Source organism: Leptodactylus fuscus, chromosome 6, assembly GCF_031893055.1.
Source record: "Leptodactylus fuscus isolate aLepFus1 chromosome 6, aLepFus1.hap2, whole genome shotgun sequence".
Taxonomy (NCBI): Eukaryota; Metazoa; Chordata; class Amphibia; order Anura; family Leptodactylidae; genus Leptodactylus; species Leptodactylus fuscus.
This window is the reverse complement of record NC_134270.1, coordinates 69,874,347-69,895,582: the sequence shown is the minus strand read 5'-3', so window position 1 is coordinate 69,895,582 and position 21,236 is coordinate 69,874,347. Positions and strand designations below refer to the sequence as shown.

The window sequence follows — 21,236 nt, the reverse complement described above, 5'->3', positions numbered from 1 at the left end:
ATGTCTGTAAAAGCGTTGTGGAATATGTTGGTGCTATTCAAGTAAGTAAATAAATACCTGTAGGGAATTCATCAGCTTTTCACTAGGTAGAATTGACATGCTGTACTTTAAAATTGCACTACGGATTTTTTTCTGCAATGTGTGGATAGGATTAGTCAGAATCCCATCTACTTTACAGATAATGTAAAATGCATGTTTGGAACATGGGGCACTGGTCTGAGGCTCCATGCATGCGAATGTGTGCTTTGTCAATGTGCTAGTGGTGTTTTTCTTGACTAGCACACTGTCCCACTATTTTGTATAGCCTTATACACACACCCCTGTATACACAGTACCGTGTATGGTGAAAAACTCAGAACGGGTCCTATGCCTGTCTGCTTTGCGAGACAGACTCCATGAAGGAAACATGTGAATGGATTATTTGTATATACAGTCTTATCCTGAGTATGCTATTCATGTTCCATTGTTCTTATCCATAAATTGCTTCCCCCAGCTCATCAGTAGTGCCCAAGAAAGCCTCCTCCTTGTCTACCACTTGTTATTGGGATGCATGAGGGCATTTAAACAACTGGGTTGTATTTTGCCATCTCACGGACTATCTCACATTTGGCCGGCATGACTTGTCCCATCATTATCAATGTATATATTTAATAAACAAGTCTCTTTGTGAAATACAAAGCTGTGTATTCACTGGTATAAATGAAAAGCCTGTATGCATTATCATAGGATCCCTGAAAATATGACTGACAGTTCCGCTATGTTTAATGGCATACTTATTATTTTCAATGAAAGAAACAACAGCGCCATAAAACTAAATTATAAACTGTGAATTATGTTCACAGCAGCTATTGAGCAGTGAATGGCGGTATTGTGACTTTGAATAAAACAGCACTTCTTACATAAAATCACAAGTTTGGTGACTGTGGAAAGTGTATACAGGATTCATCTGTGTTAACTTCTGAAATGAACTAGTTATTCTAAGAAACAGAGGGAAAAAGCTGATTTAGCAAATTTGTGGCATCATTGAATTAACTTTATGTCGATGCATTTGCCAGCCTTGGGTTGGTTGGTGCCCTGTGCAATAACTTCTATCGACTTCTCACCCTTATAATATACCATATTCAGTAGTCATACCGTACCAAACTATTGACTGCCCCACTCTTATAATATACCATATAGTGTTGAAATATTCAGTAGTCATACTGTGCCAAACTATTGACCACGCCACTCTTATAATATACTGTATAGTGTTGAAATATTCAGTAGTCTTTAAAGTCTTGACTTTAAACTGCAGCCCAATCAATAAAGTGAGCAGCTCATTTACATAGGTTGGGAAAATGTGGAATAGCTCCGGTTATCAAGGTCAACAACATCCCCTTTAATGGTTTACAGGCCATTGACCCTGTACAACCATCAGCCTGGTTATTTCTTAAAGGGGGTTTCCAGATACACCCCCCCACACACACACACAACCCCCCCCCCCTCAGAATAGTATAAAAATTGCAAAGCGTTACCAATGCCCAGCCCTACTGTTCCGATGCTTCTTGGTCCCCCACCCACTTCTGTATCCTGGTTCTCAGGGAACAGATCCTGACATAGACTTATGATCAGTGATTGACTGCAGCAGTCACATGCACATCACAGGATGTTATCACTGGAGAAAAGGATACAGAGAGGCAGGAGACCAGGAACCAGCAGAGCGGGCATGGCGAAGGATCAGTAAGGTGAGTATTCCTTCTTATTTTATACAATTCTCAGCACTTTTTGAATGTTTTGGGCATGGGACAACCACTTTAAAGACTGAACTTGATAACAGACCCTTAAGCTGACCCATTAGATAGCAAAGCACTGGAATGTAACTAGAATTTGTAGGATCCCGAAGCAGTGATGATGGTTTCCCCAACATACTAACAGCAAACTGAACTGGGAAATATCTGTTTTTAATAGACAGGTGAAGCCTTATCCCATTGACTTCAAAACTCTTTAGGCAATGCTTAAGACCCCAGGACACAAGAATTTACCACTGGAATCTGAAGCCATCTCACCAGTAAATCTGTCAGTGTCAATGCTATATTTCACCGGCCTTAGTGGCATTCCACATGTTTTTACTTCCTTTTTCCAATGTTTATTTTTGCAATATCTTTTGTATACTCCTTGTATGTGTAAGTACACAATGCAATAATGCAATCGCCGTCCAGTGTCGCAGTCCTAAGAATTAACTGTAAATCACAGAGGCTTATTTTTCAATTGTGAAAATGGTGTAGATACCCTATATTTCAGACTAGCCTCTGCCCGCAACTTCGTCTGCGGGTTGTTGACGTCGATGTTCAGCAAATTGCTGCCATTGATGGTTTGCCTGCACTGGCAATTCGGCAGCTCTTAAGCTATCCTGCTGCTGAAAATGCTCCTCACACCGTGCCCATGATTGTTCCGGCATCTCAGCAGCTTGCTGGGAAGCCATATAATGAGCGTATTGTTGGTGTCGATGATCTGCATGCTCTGGCATTTCGGCAGCTCTCAAGCTGGACTTCCAATGAACTTGTTCCTCACACCGTGCCTGTGATTGTTGCAGCATCTCACCAGCTCGCTGGGATGCCATATAATGTGTGTTGTTGATGTTGATGATCTCCCTCAGCTCCGCTTGAGGAGAACTCTGGGGACTTTGGTCTGCCAGTGGCAAAAACCCCCCGCAGTGTTTAACACTCACTGTGTAGTGGTTGGGATTCTAGCCAATCTTATCCCCATAGTGCGGTAAAATGCATGAAGTAGACACGGGACTTTTCCCCTCTACCGATATTCTGTGGACACTGTACTGGAGTCTCCAGTGGTTCCGACTCTAGGTCACATGATTGGAACCAGCCCTCTGTCCCTTGGGGTTGGTCCACCTCCTCTCCCACTTTCAGTACTAGCTACTTGTGTTATAGGGGCTGGCATTACTATCATCAGGCAGCCTTCACAGCACAGGCAAAACAACTATGAAAAGGGGAAAGTAGGGTAGAGGGAGAAAGCAGAACGACCCAGGGGACAGGGGCTGGTTTTGATCATGTGACGTGGGGTTGGAACCAGCCTGGAAACCCGGGCCCAGTTTAAACAAATACCTAGAAGAAGTCAGGTAAGTCCCTAAACTACCCCTGAAATTAAGGGCCAAATGCTGCTGTATTGACATCTGTAATTTCTAGACCTTCAATATTTGGCAGCATTCCCATTATGCTGCTACTGGAGGTTATATGCATTTCACTTTAGCTATAGTCAGAAAACCCTTTACATCATACCAGCGAAAGGGCTCGGAGGTTAGCACTGGGGTCCTGGGTTCTAATCCAGCCAAGGACAACATCTGCAAGATTCATAGCTTGTAAACTCTTGCGAGCAGAGCCCTCAGTCCCATTGTGGAAATTGACTATTTCTCTGTAATGTATCTTTTTGTCTGTACTTGAACCCTACAAATTGTACAGTGCTGTGGAATATGTTGGTGCTAAATAAATAAAATGTGTTATATTATTATTATTATCTGCAAGGAGTTTGTATGTTCTCCCCGTGTTTGCATCAGTTTCCTTCGGGTACTCCGGTTTCCTCCCACACTCCAAAGGCATACTGATAGGGAATGTAGATTGTGAGCCCTATATGGGACAGTGACTGACAATATCTGAAAGTGCTGCGGATTATGATGGCACTATATAAGTAATACAAATAAATAATAATAAGTAAATAAGTTAAATTCTTGATTGATGGGATAACCATGTTGCCTCCTTTAATAAATCAGCCATATTTCCCTAATCCTGGAAAACCCTTCTAATTCCTACATGTTAGTGCAGGCTCCCTGACATGGCAAGCGTTCCTGATACCATACCATGATAATGTATAGACCCTGACATGGTGTGTTACAAATACCGCACCATGATGATGTATATAACCCGCCAGGGCATGAGATAATACCACACAAGCCAAGCTCTATTTGCAGTCTTGTATCTGACTTGAGCCTCTGAATACTGGCAGGAACTGTCTTGGCTCCTTCTACACAACCTCAAGGCATGAATCACAATGCAGATCTCTCAATCTGGAAGAAATTACACTAAAAACAGTTTCAGGAAATTCCAACAATGGTCTATGGAGCAGGGGTCGGGCAAGACATTTAGGAATTTCTATCATTTCCTCTATTATTTTACAACAGGGGCGGATCCAGGGCTGGGTGAGCCGGGCAACCACCCGGGGCCCCGGGCCCAGTGGGGCCCCACAGCGCGGCCCAGACCTAACAAAACGGCCCCAGTCAGCGGGAAGTATGTTCCGATTCCAACTGAATACAAGCTGTCACAGCTCAGCTCCTGCTTTAATGCTGCGCTCCGGCATTTGTAGCCGCGATGTGATGACATCACATCGTGCCTACAACTATGTGAGTGGAGTGAGAGCGGAGAGAGCGGTGGGGGAGCGTTGGAAGGTGAGTGTAAGTGGGTTTTTTGTGTTAAACATTAAGGTGGAACATAATGTAGGGAGGCCATGAAACTGGGGGCAGATGAAGGGGGAGGGAGAACGGCATGACACTGGGGCAGATGAAGGAAGGGGGAGAACGGCATGACACTGCGGCAGATGAAGGGGGGGGAGAACAGCATGACACTGGGGCAGATGAAGGGGGGGAGAATGGCATGACACTGGGGCAGATGAAAGGGGGAGAGAACGGCATGACACTGGGGCAGATGAAGGGGGGGGAGATCGGCATGACACTGGGGCAGATGAAGGGGGGGAGAACGGCATGACACTGGGGCAGATGAAGGGGGGAGAACATAATGTAGGGGGGCCATGAAACTGGGGGTAGATGAAGGGGGAGGGAGAACGGCATGACACTGGGTCAGATGAAGGGGGGGAGAACAGCATGACACTGGGGCAGATGAAGGGGGGAGAACGGCATGACACTGGGGAAGATGAAGGGGGGGGAGAACGGCATGACACTGGGGCAGATGAAGGGGGGGAGAACGGTATGACACTGGGGCAGATGAAGGGGGGGAGAACAGCATAACACTGGGGCAGATGAACGGGGGAGAACAGCATGACACTGGGGCAGATGAAGGGGGAGAGAACAGCATGACACTGGGGCAAATGAAGGGGGGGAGAATGGCATGACACTGGGGCAGATGAAGGGGGGAGAACGGCATGACACTGGGGCAAATGAAGGGGGAGAGAACAGCATGACACTGGGGCAAATGAAGGGGGGGAGAACAGCATGACACTGGGGCAGATGAAGGGGGGGAGAACGGCATGACACTGGGGCAGATGAAGGGAGGGAGAACGGCATGACAATGGGGAAGATGAAAGGGGGAGAGAACGGCATGACACTGGGGCAGATGAAAGGTGGGAGAATGGCATGACACTGGGGCAGAGACGGGGGGACATGAAACTGTGGGCAGATGAAGGTGGGAGAATGGCATGAAACTGGGCAGAAACGGGGGGACATTAAACTAGGGGGACATGAAACTGGGGATAGAGATGGAGGGGGGGACATGAAACTAGGGGCAGATAAAGGGCGTATATGGAACTGGGGGACATATAATTTATGGGTGACTGTAGGAGGATTATACTGTGTGGGAGCACATGAAAAATGAATGAGAATGGGCGGAGTCAACATAAAAGTAGGCGGAGCCAAATTTGATGCACCACATTTTGTCCCTCTTTCTAATCTTCAAAAGTTGGGTGGTATGGGTTAGAAGCGCGAGGCCCTTAAAGGGGTATTCCCATGTCCCTTACTCACCAGTCTTCGCTGCTTCGTTCTTCCTGTTTTTTTTGCGTCAATTGGAGGGCAGGGTTTCATATGCAAAGCCAGCGGCAAGACGACGTCGCCTCTATGCCGCTGGCCTTGCATGCGCACTCCCGATACAGCTAAGGGTGTGTTCACACGATGTAAAATGGAGCGCAAGCTGGCACGTATACGCGTGTCAGCATTTTGCATGCTCAAAAAGATCCCATTGATTTTAATGGGAGTTACGAGCGTATCCTCTGCGTTATTTTGCGCCTGTAATTTCCAGCGCGCAAAATGCTGACACACGTATACGTGCCAGCTTGCGCTCCATTTTACATAGTGTGAACGCACCCTAATAGTACACAAATAAGGTCAGTTTTAGAAGTTGGTCAAACACAGCTAACTAGTATAAAAAAAAAAAGCCTCAAAAACGCATTTTTAGGGCTAATTTTTTTCAAAAAATCCTGGGGAAGGCCCCCCAGACCCCCGGTAAGTAGGGCCCCGACAAAGTCAATTGCCCAGGGCCCCGTAAAGCCTAGATCCGCCACTGTTTTACAATGTGAATTTACAGCCATTTTTGTCCTTGCACATCACAGCACAATGTGCACAAGCCTTGTAGAGACACAAGCAGCCGATTGTTCAGGCAGCCATTGCACTGTATGTTGGGCACACAGGCTGCTTCTACACGCACAACTCTTAGGAAAGTTTCGGGATGTGTGACGTCATCCCGCCCCTTTAACTCTTTCCCTGGCTGTTGAGCAGGAAGGGGGAGGAGAATGAACAGTTTAGCTGAGTCTGTGGTGGATGTGCATTGCATTATCCTTGTATAGGCAGCAATACACACACAACTGGTGGCTGCAGCATGGACTCTGATCCCTACTGAATGGCAGGTAAGACCATGTGACTAGGTGAAGGCTGCAATGTGCTCAGGACATGTAGGGTTACATTATCAGTGGGGTTTTTTCTTTCTTATGTATTTGTTTATTTTTCACTATTTTTGCTACTTTTATGTAATCTTGTCAGGCAATGTATATGTACCATGCTCATATAAGGAATAAATATTCTATTTATGTGCTTTTATATTTTATTTTACCATTTCTATTTCGTTGCTTCTAGTTTTTCAGTCTTGTTTTATTGGCTTTGGGGAGGGGGGACATATGGACGGTATTTGCTGATAGATTTCTCAGGCTGCATTGTTTTATTTGATGCTTCTACTAGATGTAAAGAGTTCTCCTTGAAGCCCCCGCCCAGCCAAGATCAGGAAGAAGTAGAAGAGGGATCTAGAAGGCGCCTTCTGCTGGTGGACATACAACACCCTCTGAGAAGGACACAGGCAGCTTGTGGAGAAACTTCTTATCTGGGAGTGAACAGACCTGGAAGCCTCTCATTGATCTGCTCTTTGATCCTTGGATTATAAAACAAAAGAGATCAGGATTGGAGATTAAGATTAATTAAAGGTGAAATTCTCCTTCAGCTGTATTAGGAAAGGTGAGTTGGATTTCCGGACACTTCCATGAATGCTGTTTGTATGTAACCTACAAGCACTCTGGTAATGATAGGGTTAAAGCGCAGGGTCTGTGATGGCAGTTATTCAGACTGGAGACCTCACTAGACTTTTTTTTGTTAACTCTTTCCCTTCTGTAGTTCTGCCTTCAGACGAGAATGGCTATTAGAATATTTAAAACGCTTTCCTTTCTTCCAGGAATACAGGGTTTAGAAAATCCCTATTTTGGGCAGCACTCCAGCAGTTAGGGACTTTTTGGGCACACTGATGTCATTCATATACATCACCTTGTAAAAAAGTCCCAAGTAGCCGTAATAGTCACACAAGCTCATTGTTGAAGCTGGGCTAATGGTTGGACCCTAAGGGCGGCTCTGTACTTGCAGCCAGGGGGCTTCCTGAGTTTTGGAGCCTGGTGGGGCCCCGCACAGGGAGTCAGGCTGGGAGATCATTAACACAGGAAGTGAGTCCTGACGCGTGGGGATGGAATGGGGGGTGTAATGCTATTGGCATCAATACTTTGTGTACTATGTGTCTCTAGATGGCCTATTGTCCTTTAAACTAACCGTAGCCACTATATGATTCACATTCTCAGATTATTCACTAAAATAAGTGACCTAAGCTGCGAGCATGAACATTTGGGCGTCTTTATACCAAGAAGCAGATAAAGTTGTGACCAATGCTTATTTTTCAGCGGCTTCAGGCATGAATTGTACTGTATTGTATGCAGCCTGTCCTCAACATTGCATATCACTAATCTCCATAGATACCAGCTATTGTTGTATGCTGTAGTTTCCACTAAGATCAGACAATGCAATCTGATCTCTGAAAATTTGGTTGTGGGCCCACATTGCAGGAACGCAGCTTTTTCTGTTGCAGATTTTGATGAGTTTTTTAGCAGAAGGTAGAAGTATAATAGCTTCCTATATATTTCCCATTCCTCTTCTAGCCATTCTTGGCTTTGGCTCAAAAAATTGCTACAAAATCTGCAACAAAAGAATCTGTATTTCCGCAACGTGGGGCCTCAGTTTAAGCTAGAAAATGATCCAAGCCTGCTGATATTGCTAGCACCAGTTGACTTTGTGATGTGTACCAAACCTCCCCCAGTGGCAGTGTTTGGGGGGAGGTGGGGGAAGGACATGGCATGATGTGGGTATATTGAAATCAAATGTTCCCTGTGGAGATAAACCTCACTCCCCTTTCCTAATTGAAAACTCATGTCCGCCTGGCTGAGTCCAGTGTGCACGTGTATGAAGAGCTGGCAGGATTATTGCTCTCGACCCACAGCTGTCTAAGGTGTATGGGCAGCTGTAGTTCAGATACCTTCAACCACTTATGTTATTATTCTCCATGGAAAGTTATGTATCGCTATAGGAATTAATAACATATGGACATATCCTGTCTGTACTGCTGCTCATCAAGTACAAGTTTTGCAATGAGTTTTAAAGTTTGAAACTGGGAAATATCAGCTTGATACACTGAATCCAGCCCTTGAGATGTCACAATCTGACTGCTGCCTTGAGATTCCTATGCATTGACTCTTTGTAATGTAGACTGTTAATGTATTCAGCGTCTCTGTGAATAAGCATATGTATTCACAGCAGCACACAATAAAATGGCACTGGGTGCTTTGTCAGCTTTTTAAAGGATGTGCTTCTGGTGTATTACAAGCGGCCTGGCAGGTGCTAACATGAATGCTCCAATAGTGGAGAGACTTGGAAAGTCATTGAGTCGTCCTCTTCTGTCAAGTTGTTTAAAAATTCAATTCTGAACGGAGTTGGGCCTCATTCACATGGCAGAGCCTTAGGTGACTGTAAACGGCACATGGATGTCTCGATGAACAAGAATAGGACATGTCCTGAGCTCACAACCCCATACACAGCACCATGAAAATACAAGATAATGTATATGGAGCCTTAGAAATTACTGGGCCCATGTGCTAGCCTTGAAAAGCCTTAGGAATGTTTGGTTGGTTTACCATGACTTCTATGCCAAAAAAAAGTGGCAAACAAGCAGTAATATTTTTGTTCTAAATTCAGTGAGAACATTGTATGATGATACATCTTTAACTGTGGCACAAGTAGACACATTATCCTATTCCCATCATAAGATTCTAGGGTAGTAGTAATGATGGTTCTACCAGGGAGCAATTCATGGATTTACATTTACTGTTTTCTTGTTGTGTGTTTGTTTTTTATTTTACCCTTATATAGTATATCTTTGTGTATGTTACACTATAGGTGAACGTTTGACCCTAAATTAGCGCTACATAAGTTTGATCCTGACAAATGACATCCTCCTGAAAGCGAGGGAGGGTCCTAATCTCACTGTAATTATTTGCTTTAGCTTACCCTTTATTCTCTTATTGTGTAAACTCACTGAGAAGAAAATGGTTTCATGGATTCAGTTTAAAGAAATTGTTTCCTTTTAATTTTTCTGCTGATTTTTTTTTTTTTTTAATGTAGATTGTGAGCCCACATAGAGCTCACAATGTACATTTTTTCCCTATCAGTATGTCTTTGGAATATGGGATGGAAATCCATGCAAACACGGGGAGAACATACAAACTCCTTGCAGATGGTTTTATGCCCTTGCCGGGATTTGAACACCAGGACTCCAGCGCTGCAGTGCTAACCACTGAGCCACCGTGTGGCCCCCTTTTTCTGCTGATTTTATCAGGACGCAGCAACGATCTCAAGACTTTAGCAAGTGCCTGATTGCACCCTGATGTTTCATAAAGGGTTTACTCAAAATAAGTGGTTAAAGGGATTGTCCAGGCAAAAACGGACAACCCTTTTAAAGTTTAAATAAGTTGGGGAAGTGAAAAAAATGTATTCTCGCCTGTCCCCGTTGCCCCAGTGCCCTCCTGTGTCATCTGCTCCCGCGGCATCTTCAGGTGTTGTGTTGAAGCTGCTGATTGGCCTCAGCAGTCAGTTGACCACTGAGGCCAAGCAGCGAAGGGTCATCACGGGTCTTCTTGCTGAGGTTGTTGATTGGCCTGGTCAAGTGACCGCTGAGTCCAATCAATGGTTTCAGCACAACACTGGAAGAGACCCAGGAGAGAAAATGAACTGGCAGGCGCGGGACGACAATGGGACAACTGGGACAGGTGAGTGTTTTGGGGTTTTTCTTGTGACCCCAGCGGATTTAAACTTTAAAAGTTTAGCCTGGACAACTCCTTTAAAAAAAACCACTGCAGTGGAACGAGCATTACTGTTCGGTTTTGCTTTTAATAGGGGTATCTGATCATCTAGGTGCACAATTATCTTGAGTTTATGTCAGTTTTTTTGGGGGGATGGTTCATAATAATGCCTTTTTTAGAGTTGAGCAATAGTCTTATGGTGGCAGCATATGCCGATTTCTGCAGGTTGCACCAAGCATGCTTGTGTATAGGGAAGTCTGGCAATACTTATGCTCATAGTTATGTCCAGCATGGCCATTTCCCTGTCCTCGATTGAGAGACTATACCTGGTAATAATCCCAGCGTCATTGCAAAACAAAGGCCTCTTGGAAGGTCGGGCATGATGCTAAAGGGAGCAGCCATTATTGGGTTATTTCACTGGAATCCTGTCATAAGACAGGCTTGCACATTCCAGTGAGCGCCCTCTATTGGTTTGCAATACTGAGGCAGCAACTGTCTTCCTAATTACATCATGGAAGGCAGATTTGCATATTCTTCCCATAGTTCCTTGCAAAGTGGAGTGCTAAAGGCTTAACAAGTCTCCACACACCTATATGGTGGTCTCTCCCTAAGGAGTGACAATATCCCCTTAACCATTTCCCTTGGTTTCAGCCATTCAAATGAATAGCTGACCATGTAATGCATACAGAAGAGTCTTGTAGCCATGGCATAACCCTTTTAACAGAGAGCCATATCCAGTAGCAGCTATGGGTCCTGAGGGGAAGGAGCCCAACTTGTGTTTAACCCCTTCACCCTTCTTTTTTGGCAATGTAAACCCCAAAGCAATGCAGTGTTTGCAACCAAAGAAGAGAAAGCAAAGGTCATAATGCTTTTCTATCCCACAATGGATTCAGTGAGGAGGGCAAAAATCAGACCCTCCTATCTGAGATTTAAGGGCGAGTCACCATGTGAACCAGCACAAGAAGAAAGTTCTATTTCACCTAGAGGGGAGGACTGAGCCATAGTCAAAGCTCCTCTAATGTCACAGGTCACACATCTGCTATGAGGATCAGTCATTACTTGGTCACAGCCTACTGATGGCTATTACAAGCCTTCTGAAGTTGGAGAAACACCCAGGTTTGTATATACACTTATGAGACATGGAAGTGACATATGCGTGGGAAGAGTTTGTTATAGCTAAATGATGTGGTTTTATTCCCAGTCACCTTTACCTGTTCTAGCTGGGATTACACCTCTCATTTCCAGTCATGCCTGACAGTTTAAAGGTATATTCTTGCTGTTATTTCCATCCTTATAAACTGTTCCCATGGTTAAACTCGCTGTCATTGTGTATCATATAAACATGTCTATGTGAGTTATACTTCTCAGGATGTGCTGCCTGCTAAGAGTCCCATGAAGAAAAACAGTATGGAGCGTGAAAGCTGGGGGAAGTTTCTCTTATCTGTCATAGTGAAATTTCTGCCATCTGGTCAGTTACGTTTCACTTGCACCAGAACATGAGAATGAAGCGATTGTTTATCATCATTGTGTATAAGTGGCGGTATATTCAGGTAGATGCAGATCCCCTTCCATGGGCATCAGCTGGTCGTAGAGGAGGGTTACCATATGGTGGGCGAGTAACTTATCTGGATGCTATTAAATGGGGTTGTTTCTTCATAGACAACCTTCTTAGAAAGGCGATGCCACAGTGAACAGCTGAGTGCCGCAAGTCCTGCTTTTGCAGCTGGAGTCCTAGATGTGAATCCGACCATAGACAACATCTACAAGGAGTTTGTATGATCTCCATGGGTTTCCTCCCGCACTCCAAAATCGTACTGAATATAGATTGTGACTCCTATATAGCACAGTGACTGATGACATCTGTAAAGCTTCAGAATATGATGGTGCTATATAAGTACGCAAAAATCATTGCAACTCTGTATATATTTGTTATTCCCTTGTATGACTTTTCAGCCTCCTGCATTTCATATTTAAGGTGGAAAATTCATTTTTGGACTTTGTCCCCCTTAGGCCAGATATCTTATGGCAGAAAATAGCTGATTCTTAAGTAAATAGCACAGTCAGTAATATAGGAACTGTCAATGCCAGGAGCAGCTAAGTTCCTAATGTTTCCAGAAAGCAGAGTATTAACACTTCCACTGCCTGGATATGTTAACAATGCTATAGGACCTACAGCTCCTCACCAGAGTCTGTGTAAATCTTACTTTATGGTGGACACTGATTCTGCAGGTCGGAGACAGTAAATCTACGTTCCCCTGAGACTGGAACACTAGACTGTACACGCCAGTGTGCAGCTAGCTTTAGAGTATTATGATAGAGCTCTGTGCAGCTGATTCTCCACACCAGGTATATTCAGTATAACTCTTAGGCTGGGTTCACACTACCGCCACCATCTGCCCTGGGGTTTCCATCTTAAACCCTGAGGAAACTGGACAAGGAACGGCTTGCCATTGGTCAGCTTTAAAATCCATTCATTTGAATGGGTTTTTAAAGGTGACCGCAAGTGTCCATATGGGGCCTTACGTCCTGGATACCGTTTTTTTGTTGTTTTTTTTGTTTTGTTTTTTTAACTGACACAAAGTCCTGCATTTAAGACTTTGTGTCTGTGCAAAAAAAAGAAAAAAAGACTGTTTTCCAGGCAGAGAGGCCGCATATGGACACCAGCGGTCACCTTTAAAAACTGACCGCTGGCAAGCCGTCCCCTGTCCATTTTCTCCAGGGTGTAGGACTGTAGTGTGAATGCCCCCTTAGGGGTTATGTGTGCTTGCCAATGTTTAAAACCCAAAGTATGTTACATTTTAAAGTTTGCCACCTTTTTACCCAGAAAGGCCCTCAAAACAATAAATCTCAGTGTCTTAACGCTCTGTCCGCGTCTTAGACATGGTGGAATTGATTTGCAAGGCTTCGGAATGACAAAGAACAAAAGCAATTCATATTTTGAAGAGTCACAAGTGTAGAATCTGTGCAAATCCTTCAACTTAAACTTAAAAGTATTTACATCCCATAAGTTTAGGATACATGCAAACCATGAATTAGTTACTAATAATGGTGCAAGCACTGGTGTAGATTCTGGGAGGGGTATCTCTATCCCAGCATGGGTACATGGTTTGAACATTTCAGATGATATTATAATATAGTCGTCATTGGAGATGCATTTGTACTGTGGGAACCCCCTGGGGCCTTCAGTAGGGTTGTGTGTATAGAAACAAGAGGTCAAAGCTCAGACTCCTGTTTCTTTTACAGCATGGTAACTACTGTGTTTTCTATCCCTAAAAAAAACTGGAGAACTTTGGCTTTATAGCTATGAAGTACCGTATTTTTCAGACTATAAGACGCACTTTTTTCCCCCAAAATTTTGGGGGAAAAGAAGGGTGCGTCTTATAGGCCGAATGTGGCGCCTGGCATCCGCTGTAATAGAGAGGCGGAAGCCGGCAAGTGATAGACGCCATTACAGGTGCCGGGGCCTGCGACATCGCTGCGCTCCTCTGCCCTGCATGAAGCCAGCAGCGGGAGGAGTGATGCTGCTATTCCACTCCTCCGTCCCCCTGCCGCTAGCTTCATGCAGGGCAGGGCAGCGATGTCTCAGGCCCCGGCGTCTATCCCTCCCCGGCATCCGCCTCTCTAGTACAGCGGATGCCGGGTCAGTATCAGCGGCCCCTTCTCCCCCGGGGCCGGTCCCCACCGGCCCCGTACCTGTAAAGTTGCGGGCCGGCTCCTGCGCGGCGATATCGCAGGAGCCGACCTGTTCGGGTGACAGCCGGGAGCCTAATGAGGCTCCCAGGCCTGTCACTGCTATATATTAGTATTGCGGCTGGGTCTATGACCAGCCGTAATACTAATACACAGAATGTCCCATAGACGGCAATACAGTTGTATTGCCGTCTATGGGACTTGCAATCAAGTGACTGCAGGTTCAAGCCCCGGGGGGGAATAAAATAGTTAAAAAAAAAAAAAAAAAAAGCTTTAAAAATATGAAATAAATAAAAGTTCTAAATCACCTCCTGTCCCTAGAATATATATATAAAAGTAGAAAATCATATATCATAAACCACTGTTTTGTTTTTTTCAATAAAAGGTGATCTAAGCAATAGATATTCCCCAAAATGGTATAACTAAAAAGTACTTCTGGACCCGCAAAAAAAAACACTCTATGCATCCCCGTACAGCTGCAGGGTCACCTGTCAATGTGGCCTTGCAGCTGTTGCAAAACTACAACTCCCATACATTAAATATTTTACCAGTTTTTGCTTCAAAAATTTTTTTCCCTATTTTCCTCCTCTAAAACCTAGGTGTGTCTTATAGTCCAGTGCGTCTTATAGTCCGAAAAATACCTGAATAACTGAAACGATGACTATTATTTTATAACTTGAATGAATAGCCATGGGTTATTAGTAAGGGTAAGTTCACACAGGGTTTTTTGGTCAGGATTTTGAGGCCGTATCCGCCTCAAAATCCTGACCAAAAAGACGGCTCGGGAGCCGGTCAGTTCTTTTTCCAGGAGCCATTTGTTCCGGCTCCCAGAAAAAGAAGCGAGATTCTCTTGAAGACACTTCCTCCCAACTAGGCCCATTCATTTGGGCCTAATCTGGAGCGGAGTGCGCGGCTACCCGTTTTTTTTTTTTATTTTAGTCCCACCTCAGGTTCCAGACCAAATTTTGGGGTCTTTTAAATGGGGGTGAGCTGCAATACTAAAGACAACCACACGGTGAGCAGACCCCTTTCTAGTTGTAGGATATGTTGACATTTGTGCTTTGTGTTACTGTTGTTCTGTCTCCTATCCTATTACTTGGGCATCACCAGAACCTTCTGCAATGCCTGTTATCTAGTATATAATTACATTTAATCCCTAGAGTTGCTTAGTAGAACATTTTTTTCTATTCTTCACAACCCAAAATTAACTGAGCAACACTACATACCTGAATTACTTTCAATGACTATACTTGTTTCAGCCTATAGACATAGAAGAGGAGGTCTTCACTTGGGCCTCCTGTGCTAGGATGAGGAGCCAGAATCTTTGGCATATCTGTTCTGCCTATTCATTACATAAAGGGAATGTATCAATATGAATGAATATTTTTTTTTCTGAGCTAATTATATAATAAAATCTGTTACTTGGATATTATAGCAGCCACATGGACCATAGACAAAATAATGTGCACATGTTTAAGGTCTATGGAGAGGGGTTTTTTTTTTTAGACATTATCTGTTACCTGTGCAGAGCTCACTATGTAGTGATGGAGAGTCGATGAGCTGTGTCCATCATCCATTATTAAAGGTGGTCTCTGTTATGTAGCAAAAGTTTAAAGAAAGTGTGGTTAAAAAAGTTGCAATGTAAGAAGCCTTCAAAAATAGAAGACTTAATAGCTTATTTTTCTCAATTGGCAAATGCAAAGTGAATGGTCATAGCAAATATATTGATTTGAATTAGAATTGTCTTAACTCTATTGACAAAAATTAATAAAATTATTACTAATATACCTTTCATTGTAATCCTGCCTGTACATATGAGGCACCTGCTACAGGGAACACTCCTACAGACCGGGAAGTATCGGTCTATTATGTTTAGTGGACAGTTTGAAAACTGACAGATTGTCTTTTAAGATGGATAGATAGACAGACATGGAAAAAAATATAAAATTTTTAACATAAAAATGGAATTAATAGGTGTTTTTTTTATTACTTATATCTTTTCAATGGGTTGCCCAACATATGCATACTCATCCCCTAATTATACGATAAGGAATATGTGTCTGATCTCTGGTGTCCCCACTAATCTCCAGAATGGCTGTCCTCTAAATAAATGGAGAGCTAGACTTGCATGTCTGCTGAACTCCATTCATCTCTGTAAGTCTTCTTGAGATAGCCAAGTAACAGTGCGTGGTTATCTCTAGTAGTGCCATAGAAATAATATGATCACCGGAAACATGTTGACCTAGAGAGCACCAAGACATCGGTGGGGTCCCAGCATCTTGACCGATTGCACACTTTTAGGGTAAGTTCTCACTGGGTTTTTTGGATCGGAACCTGAGGCGGAGGCCGCCTCAGGTTCCGAGCCAAAAACCGGGTAGCCTTGCACTCTGCTCCGGATTAGGCCCAATGAATGGGCCTAGTCTGGAGGAGGGAGTTTGTTCACGCCGAATCGTGAGGCAACTCGGCCTGAAGAATGAGCATCTCGCTTCTTTTTTCTAGGAGCCGGAAGAAACTGCTCCCGGAAAAAAGACCTGAGCTGCTCCCATTGAGCCGTCTATTTGGTCAGGGTTTTGAGGTGGATACGGCCTCAAAACCCTAACCAAAAAAACCTTGTGTGAACTTACCCTAACTCCCTATACAACCAATTCATTTGAACATTTGGTCAAATGCAGCTTGTCCAGCTAATACAGTCAATATTTGACTGTATTAGCTAAGAAGCTGTACCCACTATAACCAACTGAATGCCATACTGCCCTAAAGTGCAGAGGTGTCTGCTAGCATCTTTTGTCCCGTTCTCCATTGGGGGGACCTTGGGGAGATGACCTCTATACCTAGCCTAAAGCTGAATGTTGTTATTGCACTAAAGCTTCATTGGTCAGATCTGCAGACTTCTTAAATAATCTCTAATTGAATATTGACAGGATACAGATACAGTCTTAGTAGGGGGGCAATTTTTTTTTTTTATTAGAATACAATACAAAAGGTTAGGTAACAGTAGTGCAATTCTTTGCATATTTGCAAGTTGACTCCTGTTAGTGAATGTTATCTAAATTTTATTTAGTTTTTTTGTAACCCCCAGTTTTTGTCATGTTTTACTAATCTTATGCTTCTTTCTTCATGGTGGATATAATCACATTATTAGGATATTGGTTCACTCGGCATCTATTAACAGTGGTGTTAATTTGTGAACCAGGCACACTTCAGAAGGGTTATCAGAAGTTAATCCCTTTCCCCAGGCACAAAATGGAACCTAATGTAAAGTCCTGGTAACCAAACCGAGAGTTTGCTCTTTAATCATAGTAACATCTGATAGTTTCAAGCATTCTTAGAAGCAAAGTAGCTTTGAACTGTGTGTGTCATGTTTTTGTTCTTTCAATAGAGGCCACTGACTTTTGCTGATACATGACAGGTGTAATTTGAGGAAGATGGGAGGGAAACTGATCAGTTTACTTCCAAAGTACAAGACGTGAACGATTTTAAAATAGCTTCTGAATAATTTAGATACTTCTACTTTCTAGAATGTCAAATTACTTTTAATAACATTGTTTTATGTTCGTAGCCAACAAGCTATGGGAACACATTAATGGTCGTTAAGATAATTTAGTCTCATTTAATAGTACATGTGATTCTGGACTAAGATATAATGCACTTTATTTATTTAAAATGTTGCTGCTTTCTACGTGAAATACATATTTAGGCTAAAGCCTCGTGGGATGATCCGCAGTGCTAAAGCGCTGCGGGAAAAAACGTGGCTGGAGCGCATCGAGGTTCTTCCCTAAGCACTTTGAACAGAAAGTTCACAGAGTTTTCCTCAGCCTTCAAAGTTCACAGACTTTCTGTTACAATTATATCTACGGGAAAGCCTTCGACGTTTCTGTAAATATAATTAAAATGCTGCGATTTCCAAAACCGCGCCGGTTTTGGAAATTGCAGCATGTCCACACTGCGGTTTTAAACGCAAAGTGGGCATAGGATTCGCATGAATCCCATCCACTTTGCAGTTACTGTAAAACGCCACAATTTTATTACGCAGCGCTTCTGGCCTGTGGGACCCCGGCCTAAAAGTTCCTGCAACTAAGTGTCTCCCTTCTAGCTAATTTGCAGTTCACCCCCTATTACTAGGGAAGTCCTGTCCATAGATACCATTAAAGAGCAGCTTTCTTTTCCATTTACTGTTAAGCAGTATTTGTCTCCTCACACAATGAATAGAGAGGGTGGGGTTGTTATTCCTCACAGTATTTCTGCAAAGTACTTTCTCTGTGCATTGGACTGAACATTCTACACATATCTGCTTACAATATAAGCTGGGATATTATTCACAGACAGCAAGCAGCTTTCCTGAATGGGCTCATAGATTGCTCTTTCGTGCATCAGGGTTCTTTTTAGCTATATAATGCCTCCATATATTTGCAACTCAGTGTTCCTGGATTTCTATATTAGGCTCTCTCCTATATTATTGCTTTTCTCAGTAATTTGTTTGCTATTGTATAATTACTCCTGGCATAATTACATGTAAATGATTCAGTAGTAGCTACAATGGCTGGGGTGGTGGCAGACTGCTCCTTATTGTACATGCCCTGTGCTCTCAGACAAATGTAAAATGTGCTGCAGCCCTAATGAAGATATAAGCAGCAGATAAATGGATAGGGCATAATGTATGAAGGCTTATACAGTCATAGAACAGATTGCACAGCAAGACCTTGCAGATATTTTAACTTTTCATGACAACTCAGATTGGGGCTCATAAGAATGGATGACATCTGAAAATGATGTCATGTAAATTTGGGGGGTTCACTAGTGGATACATGTTTCTAGAAAAATTTGCTTATGGAGGAGTTATGTGACACCCCCCTCCCCCCCCCCTCCACAGTTGCTAGAATGAAGTGGCACAGATCTTAAAGCACTTCTTCAGCACCTTTTGTCTGCTAAAAAAATTTTTTGTTTTGTTTTTTTTGAATAGTGCATATGATGTAATATTAAATTGTATTATTTTTATTATCAACAAGCCATTCTGTCTTGGCTATGGTGTTTAAGAAATAAGGCTGGAGCAACACACTGGTTTTTTTTTTCCCCAGGGTGGAGGAAGCTTCTATAAAAAATTAAATGAAAAATAGAATACTAATATAAATTTTAGGGTGTATTCCAGTACATTCCTGAACAGTCTCCCCCCTCCTTCTGTCTCTACCCAACCCCCCCCCCCTCCCCTTCCCTCATAGATTGTAAGCCCTCGCAGACAGGGCCCTCTACCCCACTGTGCCAGTTGGTCATTGTTAGTATTATATCTACCTGTATATTTTGTGTACTGTATGTAACCCCCAAATACAAAACAATAATAATAATAAAGTGATAAATGCCATTTTAATAAATAATACAAGCAATATCTGAGAAGCATGAAAAATATTACGGGAAGAACATTACATCATCTTCATTGATATCCATGCCTCAAGCAAGGAATAAAAGATGGTGACGCATAGGCCAACCCTTATTTGCCGCCACCCCTTCCCTGTTCCGCCCCATTCCTCAGCCTCATATTACTGAAATAAACTGCAAGTCAGAGATAAGTCATGGCAGGAATGATAAAGCTGCTCAACAGGTTCTGGAGTCGGTTTCACCTGCTTTCACTTGCTCCTGCATTGTTCAGTACATTTTTGTGTTGTGTACATAATATAAATCCTATTTTGTATTGCTGGTTGGTCAAAAAGTATCCTATTTTCCAGTGTTTTAGGGAGAAATCACAAAACTACAAATGTATGATATTTGGTAGGGTTGTAAAGGCCACATTAAAAACTTTGATTTGTGGAAACACAACAAACCCTATTATACACTCACCGGCCACTTTATTAGGTACACCATGCTAGTAACGGGTTGGACCCCCTTTTGCCTTCAGAACTGCCTCAATTCTTCGTGGCATAGATTCAACAAGGTGCTGGAAGCATTCCTCAGAGATTTTGGTCCATATTGACATGATGGCATCACACAGTTGCCGCAGATTTGTCGGCTGCACATCCATGATGCGAATCTCCCGTTCCACCACATCCCAAAGATGCTCTATTGGATTGAGATCTGGTGACTGTGGAGGCCATTGGAGTACAGTGAACTCATTGTCATGTTCAAGAAACCAGTCTGAGATGATTCCAGCTTTATGACATGGCGCATTATCCTGCTGAAAGTAGCCATCAGATGTTGGGTACATTGTGGTCATAAAGGGATGGACATGGTCAGCAACAATACTCAGGTAGGCTTTGGCGTTGCAACGATGCTCAATTGGTACCAAGGGGCCCAAAGAGTGCCAAGAAAATATTCCCCACACCATGACACCACCACCACCAGCCTGAACCGTTGATACAAGGCAGGATGGATCCATGCTTTCATGTTGTTGACGCCAAATTCTGACCCTACCATCCGAATGTCGCAGCAGAAATCGAGACTCATCAGACCAGGCAACGTTTTTCCAATCTTCAATTGTCCAATTTCGATGAGCTTGTGCAAATTGTAGCCTCAGTTTCCTGTTCTTAGCTGAAAGGAGTGGCACCCGGTGTGGTCTTCTGCTGCTGTAGCCCATCTGCCTCAAAGTTCGACGTACTGTGCGTTCAGAGATGCTCTTCTGGCTACCTTGGTTGTAACGGGTGGCTATTTGAGTCACTGTTGCCTTTCTATCAGCTCAAACCAGTCTGGCCATTCTCCTCTGACCTCTGGCATCAACAACGCATTTCCGCCCACAGAACTGCCGCTCACTGGATGTTTTTTCTTTTTCGGACGATTCTCTGTAAACCCTAGAGATGGTTGTGTGTGAAATTCCCAGTAGATCAGCAGTTTCTGAAATACTCAGACCAGCCCTTCTGGCACCAACAACCATGCCATGTTCAAAGGCACTCAAATCACCTTTCTTCCCCATACTGATGCTCGGTTTGAACTGCAGGAGATTGTCTTGACCATGTCTACATGCCTAAATGCACTGAGTTGCCGCCATGTGATTGGCTGATTAGAAATTAAGTGTTAACGAGCAGTTGGACAGGTGTACCTAATAAAGTGGCCGGTGAGTGTAGTCTACAAGGTTCTCTGATTTCCGAAGGTGACCTCTTTTTAAGCCGATTAGGTTTCTGACAGTGGGGAGGTATCTGTGCCAAAATTAACGGCACTGATATCTCCATCACCGGGACACATACTGGGAAAGTGAA

At 43.4% G+C, this 21,236-nt stretch overlaps 1 protein-coding gene across 2 annotated transcripts in view; it reads left to right on the top strand.

The window, feature by feature from the left end:
* Window positions 1–6,537: 6,537 nt before the first annotated feature.
* The window catches only part of CDC42EP5 (CDC42 effector protein 5), a 28,530-nt gene continuing 13,831 nt past the window's right edge, over window positions 6,538–21,236 (top strand). Inside the window, exons 1-2 of one of the 2 annotated variants that reach the window (XM_075280174.1) lie at window positions 6,538–6,615; window positions 6,944–7,213. The gene's annotated coding sequence lies outside the window, so the exon portion shown is untranslated. The remainder of the gene's footprint in view (window positions 6,616–6,943; window positions 7,214–21,236) is intronic. The other variant, XM_075280175.1, reaches the window with a different exon arrangement.